General features: G+C 37.3%; 1 protein-coding gene across 2 annotated transcripts in view; it reads left to right on the forward strand.

Moving 5' to 3' along the window:
• TRIM37 (tripartite motif containing 37) overlaps positions 1-16,497 on the forward strand; it is a 152,635-nt gene that overhangs the window by 108,864 nt on the left and 27,274 nt on the right. The gene's annotated exons all lie outside the window — the stretch shown is intronic.

A 16,497-nucleotide genomic window follows, 5' to 3' on the forward strand; every position in this document is an offset into this window, starting at 1 on the left:
TAGTCCTTCTGGGAAGATGGACCTCTCAAAAAAACTAATTAGAATATTAAGTTTTAAATACTTAGTTTTTAAAGCCAGTTTTTTTGTTTGTTTTTGATAAAAATTTTATTACTTTTTTTTTTAACAACAACAATGTGTGTACATTTTGGGGATAAGGAAAAATCCACAAAGGCAAAAAGCAAACAAAAATATACCCATTTTACCACCACCCATAGACTACTTTTGTTTATTCATCCTTCAGATGATTGTATATGCATATATATGATATACAAACAAAATCTTCCCTTTCAAAGATACAGTAGTCACATATTACTTAGTGGTGTGTTTTTTTCACCCCCTAATCCATCTGGAACCTCTTTTTGCACAAATGAGTGAAGTTCCCCTACTAAATGACAAGAGACTGGTAGATTGGTTCAAAATACAATAAACAGTAAGATGCAGATAATAAGATGTTTCTAAAACCACCAGCAACAAGTTAAAAGATAGGAAGATGGGCAAAGGTCTGTCCGAAAATGTAAATCAACAGAAAGCTACATGACAGTGTTAATAGCAATAAAAATCAAGGAAAATTACATTACATAGGGGTAAGGGTGGTTTCTATTAACCTTCCAGTGCATCACTTGAAGTTTGATTCTTTCTCTCCTTATCTCATCCATTTCATCCTCTTAAGCATATTTTCTTTGCTTAAATGCCTGTTGTGTATGTCTTCTTTAAATTCTTGGAGAGATTGAATCAGCCTTTCTCTGAAAGTTCCTTCTGATTTTTCCTCTTCTTCTGGTTTATCCTTCTTCTCTGATATTTCCTCAGACTGTTGTTTTTTCCTCAAGTTTTAATTCACTCTCATTCTCTGGTTTTCCTTCATTTTTTGGACAAGGTTTCATTGTGTGTGTGTCTGCCTCCCCCTTTTAAAAAAAAAATTTCTGCTTATTCCTTTTGGAATACAATTGCTCCTGCACTGATCCAGTTAGTTTTTTCCTCCTTTTCTATTTTTTTCCTTTTCATAAAGCCATGTATTGTGCTAAGGAAAAACGACCTGCAGACAGGCTAGAAAAGGGCAGGGGAGAAGGGAAGCAGGGGCGGCTATCACTTGGTGGGGCGACCAGCAAGGGGGTAGGACACACATACCTTGCCGCATTCTGGGTCTCAATTATGAAAAGTTTTCCATCGCAGTTTCCCCCAATTCCCCCTCTTCTCCCCAGTGCAACTTCGCTGGCAATTTCCATCAGAGAGTGGGAAAGTCAGATTGTTTCCAAACTATCTTTAAGACTGAGGTGGGGCTTGGGGGGAGGGTGGGTATTGGGAAAGCTGTCTTAGATGGCAGAGGATGGTTATTTTTAAACTAGAACTGCTCTCCTTGTCCTTCTCCCGGGATCCTAGTCTCTTTCTCGTGGGTCATCATTTTCCGCAAACCTGCACAATTCTGGAAAGTTGATTCCTTCTCCTTTACTTGGCCTGAGGCCTTGCCGCCTGCACAGCAAGAGGGAGCCGGTACCCAGATGGCAACAAGTTAAAGTCAATCTTGATTAGCTTCTGTAGATTGTTTTCCTCTCTCTATAGCAGCATTCCAAACTTCAGCTGTTTTATAAAACACCTGGCGACTGACCTCAGACCTCTACCAATTCACCCTTAATTCTGTTCTCTAGTATTTCTTTTTCATGTGCTTCCAAAAGCACAGAAGACATTTTGTGATTTGGAGTAATAAACGGTGCTTGACACCGTTCTCTTTGTATTGCTCTCTTGTTGTGTCCTTTAGCAGAAAACTGTTTACTTTGTCTCCCCAACCTCCCCCATTTCCTAGTACACCCCTGCCACCTTCCACCTCTGAACTCATTTTCATTTCAGTTTATGTGAAATTGTAGCCCTGAGCAGAAGCACAGGTACCAACATCTCCCTCTGGCTGCCCTGTGGACAGGTGTGTGGGTGCTAACAGACTCAGGTTTTTCAGCTAAGGGACTCCATGGCTTGCTTTTCTCTCTCAGTTGGTGCTCCTGTCATGGACAGCATTATTTAACTGAAGACAGTGAGTAGGAAGGATTTTTAAAGAGTAGTGTTGATTGTTTCTTAAGAAGGAAATACTATGATTGATGGTCTTTATAGAAAGAACTTTTGCAGAGTATAGGACCTTTGATGGAATCCTGAGTCCCATCCAGAATCTTATGAGGTGGGACATTCCCACTAGCAAGGACAAGCAGACCAGCCTGTAACAGGTACAGTGACAGAAGATACATCTTCAAAGAAAGATCATCAAGAAAAAAACAAAACAAAAAATGTCAGCATGACTGGCTACTACTACAAGAATAAGCAAGCTGTTTGCCATCAAGGCTAGCAATCAAATGCCTTCAGGACAAACTCCCCTCTTTAGACTGAAACTCAAAGGGAACACACAAACAAGCATGTAAGCTTACTGGCGACCACATTGGTCTACTCATGAATGGAAGAGGGGAAAGGCAACAATAAAGAAATGGGCTGAGTTCAACCCCGGTCCATTGAATCCCGTTGACCTGGAGATGAGAGAGAGAAGAGGAAGGGCTGGTTGGTCCAAAGTATGGTGAGAACTGAGGACACTTGAGCACATGTACAAGGACATAGCCACAGAGGTCTAGAACTGAGAGTGAAGCATCCAGCTGATATGAAGTGAGGGGAGATGCCCAAGAACACCCAAACTTGCAGACAGTACCCTTTTGACCTATCCCTCATGGCCTGATAATCAGAACTCGACTAGAGTTGTGTTTTTTTTTTTTTTTTTGATAAAGGAAACAAGGGTAAATTGTTAAAATTTGATGAAACTTACCTATACTCAGAGAGATAGTTACTCTAAATACCAACAGAGAGGGAAAGAGTCTTCACATCAAGTATCAGTGCTATCCCATCTGTACACAGGGTAGATAGGGACAGGCAACTTAGACATTGGCTACCTAAAAGGAGGGGGCAATAAAGGCACAAAGTGACTGGCTTACAAGATTTAGAGGGAGTTTAAGAGTATGGGGGAAAGAAAGAGTCCCCACTGATTGGAATACCTAAAAGAGGTTCTAGAACTTGCCTAGTGAAATAGGCCTCTTGCAAAGCCTTTGTAGCGTACACTCAATGCTAGCAAGTACTTAGGATTTTGTTTTACAGCTAATGCTCTACCATTTTTATTGAATTGTTTTTGCTCTCCTCAGGGAAGGTAGCAAGGGTGGTTACTGCAGTTCTAAACTTCATATGAAGTTATGAGCAGCATGCTAGGAGTGAAGGATGGTTGGTTCATTCTATATCTCTGTTTATCAATGAAAAAAATATTCCAGAAGCATTCCAACAATGTCCTACCTTCCTCTTATATTTTATTGGTTAGATTTTATCATACTCCTAAAGTAAATTAAGCACTGGTGAGAAAAACTAGTCATTTGGTTCTCCTCACCCCCACTGGTTTCACATGGCCACATGGAAGAAGAAAGATTCCTAAGCCATGTTGGTTCTTTTGTGAAGGAAGGCATGTGAATGACTAGGGAATGGAATACCAAGTATCTTGAAGGTTGTTATTGATAAGTTGAGTTAGTTCTAACTCCTCTAACAACCCTCTGTATGGTTTCTAGGAGCAGCTGGTGCATTTTAACAACACACTTTGCAGTTAGCAGTCCAGTTATGCAGTGGTTAATTTTATTTCTCAAGCACCTAAAATTTGAGTATCTTTAAATAAAGGAGTTATAACTCACAAGTTAGCTTTAGACAGTGCTGAGCATTTGGTAGGTGTTCAGAAATATGAGAGGTGATTGACATAAAAATACCCTATTTCAGTTTATTCGAAGGATATAGATTTTTTACATTAACATCTCTGAAGCACCTTACTTTTAATCATACCTTGTAATTGCCATTGTTGGCACCCAGTTGTGTGAAAATCATCTACTGGTATCTTATAGGGAGATCAAGTAATCTCCAGTATCCCCACTTCTCAGATTTGATGAAATATTTCAGTGTTCACTAGTTTATTGTGGTGGTGGTGGTTGGTGATTATGTGCTGTGGAGTCAGTTCTAACTCACAGTGACCCTGCATTGTGTTTCTGAGGCTGTACATTTTTATGGGAGCAGAAAGCCTCATCTTTCTCCCACAGAATAGCTGGTTGTTTCGAATTGCTGACCTTGAGTTAGCAACCCAACTTGTAAGTATTTCTTTTAACCATCATTTAATTCAGTGAGTAGATATTACAATGAAGGAAGAAGACACAGCAGGTAGCTCTGTGGTCTATTGCTTGACAGCAGTTCTGGAAAGAAAAATTATTGGACCTTAAATTGTAAGTTTACTCCACTTCACATATTGATGGAAATGGTTGACTCAATAGGCTTGTTAAGCTAGAGTGCAAGGGAACAGTTTATCTCATTACATTCACAAAATTCAGAACTGCCAGATCTTAGTACTTGATAAAAGACCAAGTAGTGTTGTCATGGAACAATTCCTTCCAGCAGTTTTTGGAAAATGTATGTTTTCCCAAATCCTGGGGCAAATGAGTGAAATCAAGAAAATGGAATAAATTATTCTAATTTACCTGGAAGAATTTTCCTGAACATTTCACATAGAAACATTACTGGTTTGATTAAAATGAAAATAAAAACTGGAAATTTTGTAGCTAAATTCAAAGATTATGTTAACAGGAACAAATTAAGAGACAAGTGACATCATTAGCAAATCAGTTCTGTTTATAGCTGCTGCCATTTTATAAATGTGCTCATTCTCCTGCCACTACTAAGTAAATATTAATGGATTTATATATCAATGAAGTATACATCATACAAATCTTATGAGTGGTACTCTTATAAATAACACAGTTAAGCAGCAAAGTAAGCCCTTAAATTGGCATGTTTGACCTGTGAGTCTAAGCATTGATGTAAACTTTGCTAAGAGTTCTGAATATTCAACGTTATTTGTTTACTACTCAAATAAGGGTCTCTGGTGTTTTCTAGAATTTGTGTATTTACTCTAGGCTACAGTTCTTTTAAATACTACTAATTAAACAAAAATTCTAAAGCTATTCATATAATGAATAGATTTTCAAAAATATTGGAAATATTTAAAATATAACAAGTTAGGGGAATTTCTGAGAGATTTCAGAGAAATCCTCAGAATCCCAATTCCTTGTTCCTAAATCCCTAAGATTAGAGTCTGTCATGAATTCAAAAACACCAACACTAGTACCAAGAGATCAAATTTTTGTCTGTGCTTTCAATAATTCAGTGTAGCTGGGAGGGAGTCCTTGTGATACAGTAGTTAAGTGCCCTGAGCTAAGTGGAAGGTCAGTGATTCAAAGGCTTCAGTTCCTCCTCAGGAGAAAGATGTGGCAGTCTGCTTCTGTGAAATTTACAACTGTGGAAACTTTCGGCAGTTCTACTTTGTCTTACAAGGTTACTGTGAGCTGCAATCAACTCTACTACAGCAGTGAGCTTGGCTTTAACGTGCTTTCAGTTTTTCCACTACAGTTCCATGAAGGCCCACCAGGTGGAGATGGTGCTTCACTGAAAGTAGCAGGCTTTGTTTTCTGTAAATAATAAACATCTCTTCATCTCTACATTGTTTGCACAGGAAAGTCTTTTTGTTTGCTGAAGATGAAGGGCAGTGTTTCAGAAGTGTCAATACTGCAAGCCTATGGAAAAACTAAAGCTTTTGTGATAAGAAATGTTGACAAATTTACTGGTATGCATTTAAAAAAAGAACAATTACTAAGATACAAGTTAAATCATCAACCTTGAGTTTGTCAAAAATCAAAGTTTAGAGTCACTGTACTAGACATTTCTCATTGTCATTTTGTTTACATTAAGGTTATTGTTAGTGATGGGGTAACATCCGTATACCTACAAGGAGGACCCATTAAATAATATTTATACACCAACTACTAATGCCAAAGATAAAGATATTAAAGATTTTTACTAACTTCTACAGTCTGAAATTGTTCAAGCATGCAATCAGTATGTATTAATTATTGCTGGTTATTTGAATGTGAAAGTTGCAAACAAAGATGAAGAATCAGTAGTTGGAAAACAGGGCCTTGCTGATAGAAATGATACTAGTGATCACATGATAGAATTTTGCTAGCCCAACGACCTATTCATTGGAAGTACCATTTTTCAAACAACCAGCAGTGGCTATGCATGTGGACCTTGCCAGATGGAATACATAGGAATCAAATTGGCCACATCTTAGAAAGAGATGAAGCAGAACAAGGCCTAGAGTTGAATGTGGAACAGATCAATTGCTAATATGCACGTTCAAGTTAAACCTGAAGTTGAAGAAAGTGAAAACAAGTCCACAAGAGCCAAAATATGACCTTGAGTGTACCCCATCTGCATTTACAGACTATCTCAACATAGATTTGACACGTTGAATACTACTGACTCGAAAGCACACGAGTTGTGGAGAAAACATACGTGAAGAAAACAAAAGATTATTGAAAAGAAGGGAAAAAAAAGGGCAAAATGAATGTCAAAAGAAATTGAAATTTGCTCCAGAAAGTAGAGTAGCTAAAGTGAATGAAAGAAATGATGAAGTAAAAGAGCTAAATAGAATATTTCAAAGGGTGGCTCAAGAAGACAGAGTAAAGTATTATATTGAGATATACAAAGAGTTAGAAAACCAAAAGGGAATAACATTCTCAACATTTCTCAAGCTGAAAGAACTGAAGAAAGAATTTAAGCCTTGAGTTGTACCTTGAGTTGTAATAATGAAGGGTTCTGTCTACAAAATATTGAATGACTCAGGAAGCATCAAAAAAAAAAGATGGGAGGATTACAGAAATTCACTGTCGCCAAAAGAATTGGTCAGTGTTCATCCATTTCAAGAAGCAGCATATGATAAAGTACCAGTGGTATTGAAGGGAAAAGTCCAACTTGCACTTTGGTCTTAGTATTCACAAGCATTTGGAAGGCATTGGCAAAAACAAGACTCCAGGAATTGACAAAATACCAATTGAGATGTTTTAACAAATGAATGCCACTCTGGAAGCATTCACTGTTCTGTTTCAAGAAATTTGGAAGAAAGTTATCTGGCAAATGAACTTAATCTATTAAGGGATCCTAATTTGTATCAGTTCCAAAAAGTAATCCCACTGAATGTGGAAATTATTGAACAATATCATTAATACCACACACACATGAAAAAATTTTGAAGATAATCTTTTAAATGATTACATCTATACCAAATAACCTCCAGAAGTTGTGGGGAATGTCTGTTCCTTTTTTTCAATTCAATTTTTTCACTGATATTTTTGAAGTCTCCTCTTATATTGACAGGGAACTGCCAGATTCAGAAGAGAATGTGGATTGAGGGATATCATTGCTGATGTCAGATGGATCTTGGCTAGAAGCAGAGATTACCAGCCAGATGTTTACTTGTGTTTTGTTGAGTATAGTAAATACGAATAACATTGTGAAAAATGGGAATTCCAGAACACTTAATTGTGTTAATGAGGAACTTGTACATACACCAAGAGTCAGTTGTTTGAACTTAACAAGGGAATATTACATGTTTTAAAATCAGGAAAGGTGTGCATCGGGTTGGTATCTTTTTCTCATACTTACTCAATCTCTTTACTGAGCAAAGATATCATTTTGAGGACAAAGTTGTGCCTGACCCAATCCATGGTATTTTCACTCACCACCTATGTATGCAAAAAAATGGACACTCAATAAGGAAGACCAAAGAATTGATACATTTGAATTATGGTGTTGGCATAGAATAATACCATGGACTGCCAGAGAATGAACAAATCTGTCTTGCAAGAAATACAGCCAAACACAACTAGATATATGCACACCCATATTCATTGCAACACTATTCACAGTACCAAAAAGATGAGTGAAGACAGCCTAAATGCCCATTAACGGGAGAATGGTTACACAAACTTTGATACATACACGCAATGGAATGTTATACAATGCTAAAGAATAATGAAGAATCTGCCAGATACCTCACAACATGGATGAACCTGGAGGCCATTATGCTGAGTGATATTAGTCAATCACAAAAGGACAAAATGGTATCATTATTGTAAAAATTTAAGAAAAGATTTTCTTACTAAAAGAATTATTATGGTTATGAAGTGGGTGTAAGGGGGATGGAAAAAATAATAAATAAACAGAAGTAAATATTATTTAAAAAATTAAAGTGGATAGAGGTAAATACTGTTAACTGATGGTACATGGAGGGGATTGCAATCCTTGTAGCAAAATGTAGCCTATGATTTCTTGAATGTGAAACTGATGATCTGCTTTGTAAATCTTCACTCAATTCACAATTAGAATTTTAAAAAAGAAAAGAAAACTCTGGGAAGGGAGGCTTTTAAAAGGACTAAATAAAAAAATGTAGATTTTTGGTGCTCAAAAAAAAGAAAAGAAATACAGCCAGAATATCCCTTAGAAGCAATGATGAGACTTGGTCCACCCTGCCTTGGATATTAACAGGGGCCAGTGCCTGCAGGACGTCATGGTTCTTCAGTGAAAAAGACGAAGACCTGAGATGGATTGGCAAAGTGGCTGCAACAATGGCTCAAACAGCAGTGATTGTGAGAATGGTACATAGCACCAGGCAGTGTTTTGTTGTATTGTGCAGTGCGTAAGGTTGCTATGAGTCAAAACTGACTTGGTGGCACCTAACTAACAATTGTCATTTTGTATATTTTGTTGTTGGAGGATTGTCTCCTGAAATGAAATTAGAACAAAGAATCGACTCCTTTTTTCCATTGCTTCTATCAGTTTTGTGATTTGGTTGTAAGGATCCATCACTTAAGGTTCTTCATTTGATTTGAAGAAATTTGTGATTCCAGACTAGAAACTATAGTTAGCACAATTATTTTTAAAGACTTTTTAGGTTATTCTAAGAGGCTTGATTTCTTATTCCTGACCCATGTACAAAACAGCAACAAGTTGCTTTGGTGTGAAAGTAAGAGTTGCTAAATGTGTATACTAGAAATATTGTGGGATGGTTTCCAAAGGGCACTGGGAACAGGCCTTAGAATGGCATCAGCCTGAGAAGCACTTTACAGTAGAAACTTTTCTTAACAAGTCCATTTAATAGGTTTGGTGGGCTAACTGGTGCTCTCTTCCCCTAACAGAAATACTCAGGGCTTTCTTTATCTGGTGATCTCTGGGAACCAGTCTTTGGGCCTGAGTGCGCCTGGTTCCCCCATTGGAGCCCTTTTCTGACACAGTGCTGCTTGTTACTCAAACTGTAATTTCATTAAATATCATATAAGCCACTGAAACAAATGTCAAAAGAGTAATTTCTATAGAAATTAGATCAAATGTTTGTGAAAAGCTTGATAATGGCAAGTCGTTAAGAAGAAATTCTAAAAACAAGAACATAAAAAGTGGAGCATGTGCCTCCAGATTATGGAAAAAAAACAATCAAATAACCACCTGCAGCTGGGACTCACAATTACCACTTCTTGTTACCAGCAAATTAGCAAAATCTGGAGTCTCTGAAAAGCTATCACTCATTTTTATCAGATTACTAGCACTCACAAAAATATGTATGGATGGACATCAATTATTCAGTGTTTTTCGCCCCATAAATTTGTACTGTCTTTAAAGGAATTCTTGCAGAAAAGTAATTTGGCCTGAAAAGCCGTTCTCCTAAATTTATTCCTCACAATTAAGTTGTGAAGGAGCGTCTAAAACCGCAACAGTGAAGTCCAGCTGAAGTCAGTCCTTTGTATTGAAGAGCTCTACATTTGTTAAGAGGACAAAGAAAGTGCTCCTTTCTGATAAGGCAAAGGTTCCAATATGTTAAAGGAAAATGCAGTCCGAAGAACATTAGTGATAACTTGGTGGTAAATAAAATTCTGATGCAGAAAGCAGACCATAATAACAAAAGCGCATGGCTCTAAATCTGGAGGCGAGAAGAGGGTATTCACATCATAGCTTTAGCGCTTGTCATTTTCTATCAGGTGTCAGTAATCTAGCAAATCATTATAATACAACCATCTCTTGCCCTGCCAGACACAAGTAAAAAGTCTTAAGGAAAGGAACAAGCCATGTTTTAAAAAACGTATAGAAAGGCATCTTATGGACTGGTGGAAACTCTGATGGAAATATCTCTGGTACTAAGAATCGTGCTGTAAGTAATCATCAGAGATACTTTGGGTGGAAATTGCTTTTGTGGAACAATGCACTAAATCAAAAGTTTTATAATAAACACTCGGGGATTTTCTGGGAAAAAATATTTTTTCTTTTTAGAGAAAGTTGTTTAAATGAATTATACTTCATACATTTCTAAAATCAATAGTTGTGCTCAAGGTATGTATCTTTTTATGATTTCTGCTTTCTATTGTAATTGTAAGGACATCTTAGACACTGAAATGATTTCTTTGAATACTTTTGCTCCTAAAATAGTTTATTTGTATTTTTAAAGAACAGACATGAGATTTCACGTTTCATTTTTATTCTTGTTAGATTGTGATTCAACTTCTATTAAATTTGTAGGTTAATTGCTATCTGTAGAATATTGTCCAGCAGTGTGGCACATCTCTGTGTATTTGGGAGGAATAAGTTTGTTCTTTTTAGATTCTTAAGTCTTTCAGGTAATTTCTGTGATTTGCTTTAAGGTCTTACACATCTACATCCCATTTATTTTGGTAGAAAAGATACCTTATTTTTTTGCTATTCCAAGTGATATTTTCCTTTGTGATTTTGACTTAGAACGTATACCTGTTAATCTGTGTGTATGGGGTCAGGTGTGGTGCTATAGAATAAGCAGTGGACTGGTAACCAGAAGGTCAGCAGTTCAAACCCAACGGCAGCTCTCAGAAACCCTATACAGGGTTTCTATGAGTCAGTCAGATCTTAACAGCAACAACGTGAACCTTATTGCTGTCTCTTAAATTTTTAATAGTTGTGAGGTGACTCACTTGGATTTTTTTTTTTTTAACTTTTTATTGTGAATTGAGTGAAGGTTTACAGAGCAGATCATCAGTTTTACATTCAAATTGCTTCATTACATGGTTGCAATTCCCTCCATGTGCCAACAGTTAACAGCATTTACCTCTGTTCGCCTCTAACTAGTACATTCCTCCCGATAGCTTCATCTTTCCTCTAACCTCCCTCGTGCTATATATTGCCTGCCTTGTTACCATGTTACCATGTATCTACCATCTAAACCATGAATAAATTTCCCCTTCCCTGTCACATAACCATCATAGATTGTTTCTTTTATCAAGAAAACCTTTCTTTAACATTTTACATTGGTCTCATACAATGTTTGCCTTTCTGTGATTGACTATTGTCACTCAGCATAATGTCCACCAGGTCAACCATGTTGTGAGGTGTGTCACAGATTCGTCATTATTCTTCAGTAGTATTCCATTATGTGTATGTATCAAAGTTTATTTAACTATTCTTTTATTGATGGACATTTAGGTTGTCTTCATCTTTTTGATATGTCTCTTGTAGACAGCATATTGAAGGATTCAGTTCTCTTGTTCTGTTCCTTATGTCTCTTGACTGGTACATTCAATCCATTCACATTCAGTGTAATAATTATCAATAGCTATAAATGGATTGTTCTTATTTTTCTGTGTGTGCTTTTTGTGGTGCTGCTGGATTCTTTGTTCCACTTAATTTTTATGTTGGTACTCCTTTTGTTTGTGGGTTTCCTTTTCATTTTCATTTCTGTTGTGCTAATGTTACAGAGTCTTTCTGATTTTCCTGTTTTGTTTTTTTAATCTTTTATTTTCATGAGCAGGTATATTATGTTTCTTTGAGGTTAACCTGTAATTTATTAGGTATTTCCCCTGTTTAAAACAGTCTGTTTTGGCTCAAAATCTACTTGACTGCCTTGCTATTTGGAAGTTCTATATCTGCATACACTGTTTCCTCTTTTTGCTTTGTAGTTGACTTCATTATAAATTGATATGTCTGGTTCCCTCTTTTCAGCCTTGTAGGTTTGTGTTACTTTAAATTCTTCTGTGTCTGGAATGAGTTCTGGGTGATGTTGTCATGTATGGTAATCTCAGGTTGTTGTTTGCTGCTTTTGGTTCTCAGTCCAAAGAACATCCATTAGCATTTTCTGTAAAGTTGGTTCTGGTCACTACAAATTACTTTCTGTTCTTCAGGAAATGTCTTAATTTTGCAGTTTCCAACAACTCTTTGACAGTTTTCTCTGTGCTTGTCTCCTCTTGTTCTGGAATTTCAGTCACCTATAATTTGTTCTTCTCCGTTGTGTCCCATGTAACTCTTAGGTTTTCTTTGTATTTTTTCAAACTTGTTCTGATTGTTCTTCCAGCATACTAGTATTGAGAGATTTATGTTCAGGCCCACTAATTCAGCCATCCTTTGCGTTGCTTCTACTCCTTTGTCCTTTCAGTGTATTGTCCATTTCTGAGATCTTAATATTAAGCTTGTAGATTTCTAATTACAGGTTTTGTATTGTTTCAAAATCTGCATTTATTTTATGTTTGTTCTTGTGTTTTCCTGAATTCTTCTGAAGTTTTTTCTTTCTTGTCCTTGATTTCCAAGAACTTTCATTTTATTAATTTATTAATCTCATTCATTAATACTCTTTTGAATTCTTTTTCAGTTAGTTCTATTACCTTTTCTTCCTGAGAAATTATTTTCTGACTCTGCATCTGAGTCATTCTCTAGTTTCCTCGTGTAAGCTATAATTGTCTGTTGTTACCAGGGCATCGTGAGGTTGATGTATTTGTTAAAAACAAACAGTGCCATATTTGTTCCTGGAGTGGAGAAATTTCTGGGGAGTCTCCTGCAATTCAAGGAGCTCAAGAGGTGGTTGTGGAAAGGATATGACAGCAGAGTGCCTGGTCTTGGTGGTGTTCCTATCTAGGTTCAGGGCACTTAATCTTGAAGTAGTTCATGGAGGCTCTTGGTAGAGCTGGTTTCAGTGTCTGCTAGGACCACAGGGCAGCTGGCTAGATGCTGGTCTGGTAGATCTGCGGGTTTTGAATCCAGGCACCAAAGCAGCACACCGAAGCAGCACAGCCAGTCCCCCACCTCACAGTGGTGTGGCTCCCAACCACATGGCTCTGAACTCCTGGAGAGCAAGGTCTGCCCTGGAAGTAGATTTTGGTGGGAGCTGCCCACACATCTGTTTACCAAAGTAGAATGGAGGAAATGAAGAAATCGTACCTTTTCCATGACCTGCACAAAATCTGTTTTGCCAGGTCTCCTTCTGTTGCCACAGTTGCTCAAATGATGGTCGAGCTGCGTCTGGCCAACTGTTCATATGTCTGCCTCCCTCTCTCACTGTCCCTGCTTGGCCTCTCCTCCCGGCAGGCACTCCATCACCTCTCTAACCTTTCTTCTGAAGTTCATGGTGCCAGAAGTTTCATCTGTGTCTGCTTTATTTTGTCTCTCAAGTCTTTGTTGTAGAGGCTCCATTTATTGTGTCTATTAGTCTTCCATCTTGCTGGAAGTCCTTCATGTTGATAAGTGCCGAAAAGTCGGTTCTGACTCTTAGAAACCCTGTATAGGGGTTTCAGAGGAACAGCTGGTGGGTTTGACTCACTGAACTTGCAGATAGCAGTATAGTGCTTATCCTACGGAGCCACACTGTTTCTTCTTATCACCCACAAAAAAAGAACCTAATTTAGTTCCTGGCATGGCGCTGTGGGTTAATGCACTGGACTGTAAAGTCAGTTTGAACCATAAGGTCGGTTGGTTGTTCAAGCTCACCAGTTGCTCCTTGGAAATCCTATACAGGGTTGCTATGGGTTGGAACCAACTCAACGGTACATAACAAAAACAAAAGTATAAAATAAAAGCTGAATATCATCAGCCAAAACAAGGCGAGAGGCAGACTGTGAAATAGATGATCAATTGCTCATATACAAGTACAGGCTGAAGTTGAAAAAATTAAAACAAGTCCATGAGTGCTAAAATATGACCTTGAACATATCCTACCTGAATTTAGAAACCGTCTCAAGAACAAATTTAATGAATCAAGAACATCATACAGGAAGAAAACAAAAGGTCATTAAAAGGACAGGAAAGAAAAAAAGGACCAAAATGGATGTCAAAAGAGACGCTGAAATTTGCTCTCTACTGTAGAAATGTTACAGAAAATGGAAGACATGAGCAAGTCTAAAGAGCTGAACACAACATTTGCAAGGTCACCTCAAGACGACAGTGTCAAATATTATAATGAATTGTTAAAAGACCCGGAGTTAGAAAACCAAAAGGGAAGATCATGCTCAGCATTTCTCAGGCTGAAAGAACTGAAGAAAAAACTGAAGCCTCAGCTTTTAACAGTGTAGGAGTATATGGGCAAAATATTGAATAATGTAGGAAACATCAAAAGAAGATGGAAGATATATACAGAATCACTGTACCAAAAAGAAACTGTTGATGTTCAACTATTTCAAGAGGTACCATATGATCAAGAACTGATAGTACTGAAGAAAGAAGTTCAAGCTGCACTGAAGGCATTGGCAACAAAGAAGTCTCTAGGAATTGATAGAATACAAATTGCAGATTTTCAGCAAACTGATGCAGCACCGAAGGCACTCAATCATCTGTGCCCAGAAATTTGGAAGACAGCTATTTGCCCAGCTGATTGGAAGAGATCTGTATTTGTGCCCATTCCAAAGAAAGGTGACCCAACAAGTCAAACAATATCAATATCACTTGCAAGTAAGATTTTGCTCAAGATAATTTAAAATCATCTGCAACAGTACATTGACAGAGAACTGCCAGATTTATTAGAGGATGTGGAACTAGGGATATTATTGCTAACATCAGGTGGATCTTGACTGAAAACAGAATACCAAAAAGGTGTTTAACTTGTGCTTTATTGACTATGCAAAGACTTGAATGTGTGGATCAAGACAAGCTATGAATAACATTGCAAAGAATGAGTATTTCAGAGCATTGTGCTCATGAGGAATCTGTACGTAGACCAAAAGACAGTTGTTGGAACAGAAAAAGGAATACTGAATGGTTTAAAATCAGGGACGGTGTGCACCAGGGTTATATTCTTCTACCATACTTAGTCAGTCTGTATGCTGAGCAAATAATCAGAGAAACTGGATTATATGGAAAAAAAAGCATCAGGATTAGAGGACAACTCATTAACAACCTTTGATATGCAAATGATGCAGCCTTGCTACTGAAGAGGACTTAACTTAAATACTTAAGGATAAAGGTCAAAGACCACAGCCTTCAGTATAGGTTGCACTGCAATGGAAACAATTATCCTCACCACTGGACTGATAAATAACATGATAAATTGAGACAAGATTGAAGGTGTCAAGACTTCATTTTGCTTGGATTCACTCTCAGTACTCATGGAAGTGACTGCTAAGATATCAAATGACATTGCATTAGGCAAAGTTGCTGTACAAAACCTCTTTAAAGTGTTGAAGGGCAAAGTGTGCTTTTAAAAATGCTTAATCTGTGAAGTGCTGTAAAGCAAAGCACAATAAAACGAGGTTCACCGTATAGTTATAGTCCTTCTGAGTCAGATCAACCCTGTATAGGGTTTTCAAGTAGCAGCTTGTGTGTTTGAACTGCTGACCTTGTGGTTTACTGTCCATATACAATAATAGAAGTAGTAATAGGCCAAATTTTTGTCCATTTCTTGGCTTGCATATTTTTAATAGTTTCTGTCATCAAGCTCTATCCCATACTTTGTCTAGGATAATGCACTGGATCGCAAGGTCAGTTTGAACCACAAAATTGGCGGTTCAAACCCACCAGCCTCTCATCGGAAACCCTAAATAAGGTCACTATGGGTTGGAATCAACTCAATGACACTTAACAGCAACAACTTCATATTTTGGGGTTCTAGTGTTAATGGAGTCCTGTTGTGGCACTGTAGCACAAGAACTAGCTTTTCCAGGGAAATTATCTAAGAGGCTTTTCCCTAATCATTGGCATATAGCTTCATCTGAAATGAAATATGGCAGCTGTTTATATCTACACAGTGTCTGGCTACAAAAAAATGAAAAATATAGTGTTTACTTGCAGTTTTAACTTTGTAACTGAAATAGTTCCAATTCATTTAGAACAGCAGGGTTAATCTTACTTTTTTTTGTTGTTTTAACTCCCTTAAATATGTCATTCTTCACTACCACCAAATCATTTTAGATTTTTGTTCCTTTCCTTTTTACACACAGGCTTATTAAAAGAGTGTGTTCCTTCTAACATTACACTGGGGTCACAGAGTAAAATTCCTTACCTGTTAGCTACTCCAGCTAGTTACCAGAAAGAAGGTCCCACCATAATGGCCCTCTAGAGCTAGAAAAACAACTGCAGGAGCCAAGATCTAAAGCTTTGGCTGGTGTTAACCTCCAGTTGTGGTCTTTATTTCTTGTGGAAATGATGTGCCTTTCCTTGCTAAAGTCCCTTCCTGGTATATCAAAACTATTAAATGTGTTCTAATTCAGTCATTTTTAAAATAAATATGTCTCAAAACATTGAAAATAAAAATCTCATTTATTTATTCCATTACTACAGCACTTGGCAGATTAAAAAAAAAAAGTAATTTAGTAATTTCTTACCATATCCTAAATCTTTTTTTTTTTT

Source organism: Chrysochloris asiatica, unplaced genomic scaffold (genome assembly GCF_000296735.1).
Source record: "Chrysochloris asiatica unplaced genomic scaffold, ChrAsi1.0 scaffold00007, whole genome shotgun sequence".
Taxonomy (NCBI): Eukaryota; Metazoa; Chordata; class Mammalia; order Afrosoricida; family Chrysochloridae; genus Chrysochloris; species Chrysochloris asiatica.